At 40.3% G+C, this 14041-nt stretch overlaps 1 protein-coding gene across 1 annotated transcript in view; it reads right to left on the bottom strand.

Annotated features, from left to right (window-relative positions):
• ABI3BP (ABI family member 3 binding protein) overlaps window positions 1-14041 on the bottom strand; it is a 153060-nt gene that overhangs the window by 9442 nt on the left and 129577 nt on the right. The gene's annotated exons all lie outside the window — the stretch shown is intronic.

Here is a 14041-nt window from a genome sequence, read left to right as displayed (position 1 = left end):
GGTAGGCGTAGAGGTGAGTTTTGTGTAGTGCAACAGACTGAGGGCACGGATGGTACGACCTCGGGCCTCACAACCCAGGACGAAACCTGACTGATCAGGGTGCATCAACGTGGGCAGAAGCGGCTTTATACGGATGGCCAGTATTTCGAGCTTGAGATCGAAATTGAGAAGTAAAATAGGGCGGTAGCTACCGCAGTGCTCAGGATCCTTACCTTCTTTGGGGATACGAGAGATTGACACGGACATGGTGTGGCCGTGTATCTGCCCACCCTCCAATATTGAGTTGAAGGCATCCACAAAATGCAGACCCAACAGGTCCCGGATGCGAGAGTAGTACCGCAGAGACAGCCCATTCGGGCGCAGGCACTTCCCCGCTTGAGAGGATTTCACGGCCAATACGAATTATGACAAGGAACATCTAGTCCAGCTAATGCTCCGTGTGTTTTGCCCATACTATTTTTTACTATAAAGGCCTGAAACAAACATAGAAGGAAACAAACATAGAGGAACTCAAAAGTCCCTTAGTAAAGGAGTTACTGTAAGGGAAAACTCTAGCAAGTAACAGAATGCTTAATTAGTTCATTATTCATCTCAATGATTTCAATGAAATTCACCGGGGTCTAACCTAATAAGGCACTCTGGCGATGGTTCCCTCTGTGTTGGCTCTTTAAAAATGGAAGCTGAAGGTCAAACATGTGCACCATTTGACAGAAGCTCAACACCTGATTTAGATTACACCCATGAATTACAATTTTAAGAATAAATGGAGACCTGATGAAACTGCTTTATTCTTTTCTATTTTATGTAAGGGAAGAAAAATACATTAGTGAAATAAAGAAGACAAAAGCACTTTGCGATACCAGCTGTAGAAACAGGAACACTTGTTATACAGGGACAATCCGTCATTGTTACAAGTATATGATTATGTATTGTTATGGGGCTTACAGTTCAAAATTCCACTTGCATCTGGTGCATACTTGACACCAAAGTCATCCTGGTGATTCATTTTGTTGTGATATATTTATACCCATTAACAACACTCGGTTAAGCTAATAAATGGTGAAATGGGGTCTTTTTTCAACCCTTTTACGATGTGATCCTGCCAGTAAAGGCCGGATGAGGACAAAGTAGATGGAAGTTTGGACGTATAACATAAAAAACGATGGCTATTAAACAAAACATCTTCTAACAAAATAGCACGTGGATTAGTTTGCTTCAAATCTGTGATGATTGAAACAAACTATATGGACTATATGAAAAAAAGAGATTTTGTTCTGCATGAATGTATTTTTATTTCGCTTGGATGTTTTACTTTGGACAGGTTGTCAATATGTGAGGAGCGGGTATAGGGACCATATGGAGTAGTAGTCAAGTGTGAATGTGTGCTAACCTGGTAGAGTGGGCATGTGTGTGGCTACACAATTCATTCTGACACTTGTGATCCCTGAAGTTATGTCTCCCATTTTGCTTCTTTGAGGAGACCTGGTTGCCTTTGCAAAACTGGGAGAGGAGAAGAAATAAATTACATCCCAACAGGAAATTGATTGCTATGCTATGTCTGCCACCTTTTGCCACCGGCCCCAGCTTTCACAGATCCTTTGTTTCTTAAATCAAATATGTCTCAAACTACACTGATTGAAAAGCAGAAGTCATAAGTTATAGATAGTTTTAATGAGTATGTGTTAAAAACTGTGATGGTTTAAGGATGCTAAATATTGTGGAAAGTTTGTGGGGTTTTACTTTACGTAAGGCTCTAATGTATGTAATTTGCTGGTGCTTATTAACCAGATTGAAAATGAAGCTCAACAGAACACCATGAGGTTTCACCAAAATCCAAAATGGTAATTGTAGGCTTTATAAATCTTCCCCAGTAGAATATTATTTAAATGTTTGAGGCCCTTCATGAACTTTAATGATTGTTTCTACTTTCTACAATGCTCCCTTTGTGATTCACAGTAACTTTTTAGCCTGGGTTGTAAGGACGTATAGCCACTGGGCAATAGTTAATTTATTTCACTGTTTCAGCATGAACTAACTGCTGATATGGTAGAACTAAGACCCCAATGAGGCACATCAATGATGGTCATTTATATCTGATTCCATAAGGCTTGCCCTAGCGCAAGGGTCCCTAGCCATTAATTTAAAATAAGCAACTTATTATTAAGGAACTGGAAAAAACATATAATTTATTGCTTTATGTTTTCCATTTTAGTTTTAATTTTATTTGTTCCAGCGTTAATTGTGCAAAACAGATACATATGGAACTACCAATAGCTCTTGGAGACCCCTGTTATGTGGCTTCTACAGCCCTAGGTGAACCCACCTAGCTAAAACTTTTTTTGCTCCCTAAACACTCAATACCTTGCTTACCTGCTACCCTGTCAATAACTCCTCCAGTATCAAAAACAGAAAAGAAATAATCCTGCTCTCATGGTATGAAACCCATGTAAGGGGGCAGGAGATTGCCTTTTGTGTTTCTAAGTTTCCAGGTCCCTGTGGATTTAGACTCTTACCCAACACGTCAGGTAGAAAACCAGCTCTGGTAATTTTTTTTTACATAAATTCATTTAACTTCAAGATCAATGATTTTGTAAGTATTGCATATTTTTTTTATAGCAGCCTGAATTTTACAAAAAATATTTGAATTCTGTTGCATGCTTTAATGTTAGTAATGTAGCCATTCAAATTTCATTGGTTCATTTATTTTCTCTATTTTTAACATTGCTCTATTCCTTGCTTTCCATTCATTCTCAATCTGAATCCAACCTACATCATTTCTATTGTATATTCCAAAGCAAGTGTCAATTCCGACCAACAGTAGGTATCACTGAATAAGGGCTGGATTTTTAGTTGCCTACGTGAAGCACGTCTGCACCATCCTGCTCCTCCATGCACTTTTATGCCAACACAGGAGGTAACATGGGAGTGGTGCCCATTCTGAGCTCCATAAGCAGCCACCTGGTTCACCAATATGGCATGGCTGGCTTTGCACGCACTGCCAAAGACTTTTAGTATGGTTTATAATTACACTTCTCCTGTTTTCTTCTTTTAGAGTGAAATCCGCATCTTGGCTGTTCCCCTAAACTGCTGTCAGTGGGCGTGACACAAAACATGCATTACATGTTTTTTTGGGGAAAATAAAATGCCCACAGTTCTTAGCAGATAGCATTCTGAGTCAGTCTAGCTAATGCAAAACATCCATTTCCAGGAATCAACCATATTATCAAACTCATATTTATGACCGGAGGACATTAAGACAGAACACGTATATTTAATAAAACATTTCATTCTGATTTTGTAAACCTTGAACGCTTTCTATTAAAAAAAGAAATATAATTGTAGATCAGTTCAAAGCTGAAAAATGCAGAATAAAATGATATCAATATGTAACAAAAATGTACTGCAATCAAAGATAGAGCCTATTTGCAAATGGATATGGAAAGTTAAACTATTATTTTAACCTCATTATGATACTATAACCTCTCTATGACCTGTTTGTGGATTATGAATGCAATGTCCATTTAAAAAATTGAATTAACCATGTTTTTAATAAAAACCCTGTCTTCTTGTCTTAATACTAAAGTTGGCATTAGAAGAAGAGGTCTGGGGACAAATAAAATGGAAAAGACAAATATTGCCAATGACAAAACACACTTTCCATCGGGCAGAGAAACCAATGCTATGATACAACTCCTACTGACTTAATCAAGACATGTAGAGAATGATTCTTGGATTCCAGCGGTGGTCTAGCCTGAGTGTGACAGAGGGGCAATTACTGGTTTAAAATCCTTAAGCAGGCTGAGCCAGCATAACAGTGGGCTGTGCACATAACACTATGTTATATGGTCGCACATAAGTTGCGAAGTAGGTTGATCTGTGTGCTAGCAAGAAGGGAGCCAAGTGCCACACAAACTTATCCTGTATATTCAATTAGAGTGTTAGTATGAGTGTATGTGAACATGTGTAAGTAAAATTAAGAAAGAGACAGGGGGGATTGGTTGTACTTGCCCCCAGACCAAACCCTCCCCTTTCAGTTTTCCTTTCAATGCCACATTCTTCTCTTGATTGCTGCAAATGTTTCTGGATACAGTGTCAAAACTTTCCGACTCCTGAAACCAAAATCTTCCTGCTGTGAATATACTACAGACATTAGCGTACTTTATTTAGTTAGAAGGAAATGACTAAAACCTGAGAAGAACGTTGCAATGATAGAAATATGTGCGTAGTTATTCAACCAAAGCTAACAAATGAAAATTCCAATAGGTATGAGTACCACACAGGGACTCGCTCACGTCTCAAAATTTATGCTGCTTTCAAATATTACTGATTTGTTTAAACCGGTTCATAACATGTGGGGACCCCAACACTGTTTTTTTTGCATATGCTGTCATTGTGATTTTTAGAAATTTCCCTTGTAAATTTTAAAATATACATCAAACATCGGAGTGATTTGCAATAACCTTGAGTTATTGATTTATAGAGTAATTAGTCAAACCTGCTTACTCGTCACAATTTTAGAACAGAACCCTCCAAACATCCATATATAATTGTAATTGTGCCCTGGCTCCGAATCAAGCAGAAAGAGACATGGGCTGTGACACTTTGTAGAATGCTCATGGATAGTTTGCAGAATGTAGAATAGAAGTTTGATCCATGGGATTAGGGTGGTTTAGAGTAACACCTTTTTAAATATTTAAAAACAAAATGTTGTAGTTATGGTATATTTGCATATAAAGGACTTAGGAGTCTTGGTTAACAGTAAATTTACCTGTAGCGACCAGTGTCGGGCAGCTGCTGCTAAGGCAAATAAAATCATGGGGTGCATCAAAAGGGGCATGGATGCCCACGACAAGGAAATAATTCTACCATTGTACAAGTCACTAGTCAGACCACACATGGAATACTGTGTACAGTACTGGGCACCAGTGTACAAGAAAGATATAGTGGAGCTGGAGAGGGTTCAAAGACGGGCAACCAGAGTAATAAGGGGAATGGAAGGACTGCAGTACCCAGAAAGATTATCAGAATTAGGGTTATTTAGTTTGGAAAAAAGACGGCTTAGGGGGGACTTAATAACTATGTATAAATATATAAGGGGGCAGTACAGAGATCACTCCCAGGACCTATTTATACCCAGGACGGTATCTATAACAAGGGGACATCCTCTACGGCTGGAGGAAAGAAGGTTTCTACACCAGCACAGACGGGGGTTCTTTACAGTAAGAGCGGTGAGACTATGGAACTCTCTGCCAGAGGAAGTGGTAATGGTAAACTCAATAAAAGAGTTTAAAAGGAGCCTGGACGTGTTTCTTGAAAGCAATAATATTACAAGTTATGGATAGTAGATTAATAGGGACAGAACGTTGATCCAGGGATTTATTCTGATTGCCATATTTGGAGTCGGGAAGGAATTTTCCCCCTGGTATGGGGCAATTGGCATCTGCTTCATAAGGGTTTTTTGCCTTCCTCTGGATCAACACGGTAGGGACACAATATGTATATAGGTTGAACTTGATGGACTTTGGTCTTTTTTCAACCTTATGAACTATGTTACTATGTAATGTTGAGGAGGTTTATGCTATGCTGATATCTGCGTTAGGTGGTGGCACCATCACTGTGTCAGAGGCGCTGTCACGTGATGTCATGTGACAGTTTTGTCTTCCTGTTAACTCAAGAAGGGATACAAGATGGGCTTGTTTCTGTATCTAATGAACCTAAGTAGGTGGCTCCAAATACAGTGGTCCATGATGTCTCAATTTACGACAACTCTTGGTGCCATTATATCCATTACTTTTGGAGATAGTTCGTTTGCCAGACAATTTCTTTGAAGAGATAGCATCCCTAATAAATATGTATCCCCAGTAATATTTGGTGCCACTGCTGGCATCCAACTAATGTGGTTAAAATAAACAGATTTGGGGCCCTGACAAAAGCAATTTGTATTGTATCATATAAATGACTAGACTTTCTTTGTATTAAGTACTTATGTGGACAAATGGGCAACTCTGGTTCCCTTATTTTGAGTATGTATTAAAAGAGACCTTCTTATTCTCAAATGATGTCAATACAAGGTTCATAACCCCGTCTACACTGAACACATGATGTACATATGCGGATAGTCCTCTAGTAGAAGGAGCAGCAGCTTTAGTTGGGGCCAGTTTCCCTATTAAGTGATTAGTCTTCCTAGCGCACTCCCCTGCAAGCCAGCCCTGTTATTCTGTCAAGATTTGCGCAGACCTCCGTTGAAGCTTCTCAGTGCTGCCTAATGCAGATGACATATCCAGGTACTAGATAGATAGATAGATAGATAATACTAGAACTTTTACCAAGCCACAAGATGACTAGAAAGTAAGTTGAGTTTTATATTACCATGAAGTTTCAAAATCATTCAATGCAAATGCCAAACTGAAAGCAATTTCCTATGAAGCAAAATCCAGTAATTGATAAACCACATGGGTTTCTGGCATTCAGACTGCATATTTTCATGTTTTCTCAATAGTGCGGATATTTATACTTTGAACACTGCAACATTAATATTAAGTTAACATTTTTAACCCCTTAATGACAAAGCCCGTACATGTACGGGCTCAAAATGCATTGTTTTCAATGGGTTTAGGGACCGCCCATTGTCCTTAAGGGGTTAACAAATGTTTCAGCTATATCTTTACCCTCCAGGCATCCATGCTTAGAGGCAATGCAGCCCTCTATATCATTTTCATTGGTGTCCTTTGCAGTCACATACCGTGAAGTGGAAACAAAATGTTTTAACAGACTTAATCAATGTCGCTAACACTCACAAGAGGGCTGGATTTATGTCTACAGACTCGAAGAGTTATGTCTAGAGACTCGAAGCTGAGGCTCGAAATCTTTGGGAGTATAATGGGTGGCGACTACAATTGGATTCCAATTATCATATATTATCATTATTATCATATATTAATAGTCTGGCTGTCTGACATTGCTGACACATTATTAGAAGAAGAGCACCCAATGTATTCAGAAAGCCAAAGGAAGTTGTACAGGAGGCTACGTACGCAATATGGAAAACCACTTCTTTCCATATGAAGAAATCATTTCCTTATGTTTTACTTTATTTTATGCTCATTGGAGGGTCATGAATGTTCACTACTAATGATATAACATTAACTTTTACCTCCTACTCGTGTCAAATGAAATTTCCTTATAAGAGTTTCTAATTGGTACAAATGAGATTTGGTGAGCAGCTAATTCCACTAATTGAACTTGAAAACGTACTTCTGGACAATGTGAAAAAAGAACCTGTAAATGTAATAATCATTCCCAGAGAGATTGCTTCCAAAACATTGTCTAAAATGCTAAAATTGCCTTAATATTTTGCTAAAAATGAAAATTAGATCTGTAGCTTTCATATTTTCTAACCATAGGCGTAAACATAAACCTGCAGCTGAGGCATTAATGGCCTAGAATTTCATCATACTGATGGCAGGGACATCTTTAGGTTACTTTACTGAGATAGTGGCAGACAGGTGGAACAGCCTTCCAGCATAAGTGGTAGAGGCTAATGCAGTGAGAGAATTTAAATGTGTATGAACAGGCATATGGCTATCCTGAATATAAAACAATACCAAGGACTGATCAAGGTATTTACATCAGGAAAAATAGGCATACTGGTTATTTGCTGTCAAAAATATTGATGTTCCACTTGGAAGATGTACATGTACAAGTATAAACTAATATGAAAAACATGCTACTTTAGGCAACTTTTTTAAACCAGTTAAGGATGAATAATTTTAAGTGTATTCTAATACTAAAAGCATGATATATGCAGTAAAAAACATCTTGAACTACAGCTCGAGAAGTGTAATAATTCATGCCCTGTTCTAATGTGTTTTCATTCTGTAAGATTTGGTAATTCTAGAATAAGCACTAATTAAAACATAAGTCAAAGTACTTTAGAAATGACATGGAAATTATAAGAAAAAGTTCAGGGGTTTCATTTCTAGCATTCATGTCTTGTTTGCAAACTGTGACCAACTATTCTATAAACACTGGGTCTCTGGATCACACATTGCCAGGCAAGAAGCCATTCATATAATCCTGCATTTTGTTGAGTTATAAGCCAGTGGAAAAGTGCTAAAAAGGGACTATATAAACTCTCCAAAACAAACAGTTGAATAAACAGAGGAGACTTTAAAGTGATGCTTGGCGGTGCTGGAATCGCAAGACTTTTAACTGTATCTACATGAGAAAAACATGGAAATCCCATTAAGAAGTCCATATATCAACTAAATGTTTGCTTACCCCTCAGAAAAACCACATTGCCCTCAGAAACAGGTCTGTGGTCTTACAGCCTTAACGTCAGGTAAATAAAAAATTACTAAAGGTTTCAAGGAGACAGGTTCTACATTGTAAAGACATTTATCATGAAATGCTTGAAAATACTGATAGGTAATATGTTTCCCATTAAAACGTGTGTGTAATCATGCACTGCCTTCTTTAAAACTAGTTATTGTACAAGGCCAACATAATAAATGAAAACCATACTGCTAGATAAAACACTAAGGGATTATTCACCAGTCATAAAAGTGAAGTAACAACCTATGCACGGAATATGACAAATCGGTAACATTGGAAGCCAACACACTATAGAGACATAGGACTTCACAGCACATGAGAACCATCTAGTCTGTCCATTTTCTGCTGTAAAAAAGTCTCAACCCTTAAATCAATTATTGGACTCATCTCATGCATCATTATTGGACCCATGCATGTTTAAAATATATGAGTATTCAGTTCCCGTGATGACATCTGAAAGGATGTCAAGGCGAAGCAACACACCTCTGAAGAAGCAGACCATGTGTGACATGCATGTTTTTCCTTCTAAAATGTATGTTATTTCTGTAAGTGGAACTGTACATTTAATTTAGGATTACTACTTTTCTGTGATTTCTTAAATAACCGCAATATTGGAATTTTCAGCTTCCCAGCTATGATAAAGCTTTCCATTTATGGTGGGAATATGATGTCTATACCACACATATGAGTTATTTCTTACCAGATTGGATTAAGATAGGAATTCTTAATACTCACTGTGGTTTCTAAATTAGCTTAATGTGGTGCTAACTTAAATCATTGAGGATGTGGAGTTGGAATTCAAAATCCCATTCTACTCTATGATTTATAGAATATTTATATTTAGTCAGCCTGGCCATGTAGTATTAGCCTGGTGGGCCAGTGCCAGATCATACAGGTCACTGACCTTCACCGCAGGCATTGCTTATTTGCTCCATTAGTGTGTAGCTGCCGGCTGGATACACGTTGCCGTAAGTATCCAGTATGCAGCTCCACGTACATCATTTTCTGGCTGCTGGTTTTAAAAAGCCAGGGCCAATCTTAATCCCCAGTCTGGCACAGGATAATGCCATGAGCAAAGACCAGTTACACACAGGCCCGGACTGGGACAAAAAATAGGCCCGGGCATTTAAGCCTGAGCAGCCCATATTTATTTATTTATTTATTGTTAAAGCCCACCCGTACCATCTTTGCATTTAATCATTCACACAAATCATTAACACATTCATTAATGCAGTCTCACAAATCATTCAAGCAATTCATCCTCACATGAATTCATTGTCATACGCATTCACACAATTCATCCACACATTTATTCATTCATTCTCATACGCATTCACACTACCCCCTCTCTTCATCTTATCTGCCCCTTCTCACTATGTTCCCCCTTTTCACTATGTAACCCCCTTCCCCACTTCTCAATATGTACCGCCTCTATCTATCCCCTCTCCCCCTTTCTCACTATCTAACCCCCCTCTGCCCCTTCTCACTGCACCCCCTCCCTCACCCTACTTACCTTGTTGCCGGAGCAAGCAGCAACTGCGACCGCGCCTGTGCCAGGGCAGGATTGACTTAGGGGCTGATGGAGCTGCAGCTCCAGGCCCCCACCTTAAAATAGGTCCAGTCAGGACTGGACTGACTGGTCCTATATGGCCGCATTAACGCAGAGCCCCTTAAGCCTGCCGCAACTACCCCCTCCTAACTATCTACCCTCTCCCTCTTTAAAGTTCACTTACCTTTCAGGAGTCCTGTGGTGGGGGTGCAAGGCCTCTGCCTCCCAGCTCTGCCACTGTATGGAACAGTATAGAGTGATGGGAGTTATGATGTACTTCTAGAGCATAATTAGATCATGAAAAAGACATTGGAAATGGTTAGGGCTGCAACTAACGATTATTTTAATAATCGATTAGTTGGCCGATTATTTTTTCGATTAATCGATTAATCGGATAAAAAAAATGAATGTAAATTTTTCATTTATTTAGTATAATTTACTAAACAAATGATGTTAAATACAAACAGCAGAATAAAAAAACTTTGATAATACATTTCTTGTCTTTATTTCCCAACCAGCCCCCCAATATATGCACATTTGAGCCCAGGCTTGCTACGCTGCCTCCCAGACATGTCATGCTGCCCCCCCACATCTGCCACACCACGCTGCCTCCCACATCTGCCACTCCACTCTACCCCCCACATGCCACTGTGCCTGATACGCCTTATACCCCCGTGAAACACCACTCCATCCTCCCCAGACATGCCACCCTGCCCTCCCCACATATGCCACGCCATGCTGCCTCCCACATCTGCCACTCCACAATGCCTCCCACATATGCCACGCTGCCTCCCACATCTGCCACTGTGCCTGATACGCCTTATATCCCCTGATACCCCACTCCATCCTCCCCAGACATGCCACCCTGCCTCCCAGACATGCCACTTCTCTACCCCCAGATATGCCACTCTACCCCCAGATACGCCTTATACACCCTGATACACCACTCCGTCCTCCCCAGACATGCCACACTGCCCTCCCCACATATGCCTTATATACTGTATATGCCTTATACCCCCAGATTCCCCTAAATTAACCCTAAACTTCCCATTAACCATAACTGCCCCTAAATTAACCCTTAACACCCCCTTAACCACAGCATCCCCTAAATTAACCCTAAAGACCCCATCAACCACAGCATCCCCTAAATTAACCCTAAACACACCATTAACCACAACTGCCTCAAATTAACCCCACACCCCATTAACCACAGCTGCTCCTAAATTAACCCTAAACACCCTATTAACATAACTGCCCCTAAATTAACCCTAAACACCCAATTAACCATAACTGCCCCTAAATTAACCCTAAACACCCCACTAACCATAACTGCCCCTAAATTAACCCTAAACACCCCACTAACCATAACTGCCCCTAAATTAACCCCCACCTCCCCTAACTTTCAGTAGCCCAAATATATATATATATATTACATACATATATACACATTATATATATATATACACACATACACATTATATATATATATATATATACACACATACACATTATATATATATATATATACACACATACACATTATATATATATATATATATACACACATACACATTATATATATATATATATATATATATATATATATATATATATATATACACACACATATATATACATATACTTACAGTTAGATGAGTGTCACAGCCATGTGGTTCTGGCCTGGAGAAGGAAGGGGCGGGGCCAGTTGTCACAGTGATTACAGGGAGGGGGAGTAAGCAGGAGCTGCTGCTGTGAGACGGTGAGTCAGACTAAACGGATTATATAATGAGGGGGATTTTTCAGAGCGTTTGCTCTGAAAAAACCCTCATTTTATAATCGATAATAATCGATTCAACTAATCGATAATGAAATTCGTTGCCAACGAATTTCATTATCGATTATTATCGATTTTATCGATTAGTTGTTGCAGCCCTAGAAATGGTACAGCATAACACCCATCACTCTCACACACTTACCAATCCACACGTATACTAATCCACACATATACCAATCCACACATACACCAATCCACACGTATACCAATCCACACATATATACCAATCCACACATATATACCAATCAACACATATATACCAATCCACACATATATACCAATCCACACATATATACACTAATCCACACATATACACCAATCCACACATATATACCAATCCACACATATATACTAATCAACACATATATACTAATCAACACATATATACTAATCCACACATATATACCAAACCACACATATATACCAAACCACACATATATACCAAACCACACATATATACACCAATCCACACAAATATACACCAATCCACTCTCACTGAATGTTTTCCTACCTTTCCTCTTTTCTCCTTACAGCTCCTTTTCCTCCTCTTCTTTCCTCTTCTTCAGTTCTTCTGTCTTCTCTGTCTTCTTCCGGGTCACCGGGTCGGTGGGCGCGGCTTCAGTGTTGTGCGCCGGGATCTGACAGCAAACCCCGGCGCACAACAGCTGTTGCCGCGCAGATCACAAGGGACCGGTATCGGAGGTCTTTAACAGACCTCCGGCTCCCTTGAGTGATTTTAAGCCGGGTTGAACCCGGCTTAAAATCACTCAAGGGAACCGGAGGTCTGTTAAAGACCTCCGATACCGCTCCCTTGCGAGCCTGCTCCTCCAGCGGCGGACATTACTGTCCGTCTCTGGAGGAGTGCCGGGTGCCGCAAGTTGGCAGCCCCTGATGAGCGGCACCCGGTGCGGACCGCCCCCCGTCACGCTCCCCGGAGTGTGGCGCCCTGCTCTAAGAGGCCGGGAAGCCCCCACCAGGGCCGGACTTAGGGGTCTGCGGCCGCACAGGGTTTAAATTAAAACATCAGGGTTTTTTTTTTCAACTTTATTTAACATCCTCCATGTTAAATAAAGTTAAAAAAACCCCGATGTTTAAATTTAAACCCTGTGCGGCCGCAGACCCGTAAGGCCGGCCTTGGTGGGGACTTCCCGGCCCCTTAGAGTGGCGGACCCGGTCGCAGTTGCGGCGGGCTTAAGGGACAGGTGCCCCTTATGCCCTGCATTACTGCGGCCGTAGGTAGGTTAGGGGCCTGGAGCTGCAGCTCCATCAGCCCCTAAAGTCAATGCGGCCCTGCCGTGGCCCGGCCCACCGGGCAAATGCCCGGTGTGCCCGATGGCCAGTCCGGGCCTGGTTACACATACATAAGTATTGATAAGTGGAATGACATTCAATTTAATAATTTTTTACCATGGACAAACAGATCACATTTACATCACAGCTAGTTAAATTGTCTGACAGACAGAGCAAAGTGACAAGGATGAAAATTGCTACCAGATTTGCTGAGCTAACGGTATTTATTTTAGTATCTAACTTGCAAAACATGTCATACAGCACAATTATTGTTCAGAAACACTTTCTAATACTAATACTTTTTAATAGGGTGTATGAATGAAAGATTACTCCCAGAAGAAGATCTGTGAGCCATTGACCAACTACAAGTTATTCTGACTCATAAATCATTTCAAAGCTGTGATCAAAATGTTTTGGAGAGATACAGGAGGAAATGTTCACAGAGAGGATGAATTAGGTATGTCTCCCCAGTAACTAACACATACATACTAGCATGCAAACTAGCTCTAACAACCTACACATATATATCCATTCACTCTCCCTCTCATCGTCTGCCCCTCTGCACCCCTCTCCCAGGCACCAGTAACTCTACGCTCACCCCTGACACTTTAACACCATCTGCTGACACACACTCACTCTAACACCAAACGCTAACATTCACACACATACACTCATGCTAACACCATAGTGTGGGGCGTTACAGTAACACACACTCTAATGCCATATGCTGACTCATGCGCACGCTTACGTCATACACTTACACATACACATTCTCCAACACCATATGCTAACACACTCACTGACTAACACATTATACACTTACATTTTCACATGCTTACACTATATAGCATTGGCTGAAGTGATGTAAAGCACACCACTCTGGACTCTGAGGTGATGGGTCATGCTTTACTATCTGAAAGTCTGGGAGCGTTTTCTAGGGTTTGGACTAGGTCCCTTAGTTCCAGTATGCTACAGACATTTTAGACAGTTGCATGCTTCCAATTTTGTGGCACCAGTTTGGGGAAGGCCTTTTT

The sequence above is a fragment of the Spea bombifrons genome, chromosome 2, assembly GCF_027358695.1.
Source record: "Spea bombifrons isolate aSpeBom1 chromosome 2, aSpeBom1.2.pri, whole genome shotgun sequence".
NCBI classification, from domain to species: domain Eukaryota; kingdom Metazoa; phylum Chordata; class Amphibia; order Anura; family Pelobatidae; genus Spea; species Spea bombifrons.
Note: the sequence above shows the minus strand (reverse complement) of the source record. Positions and strands in the feature narration are given on the sequence as shown.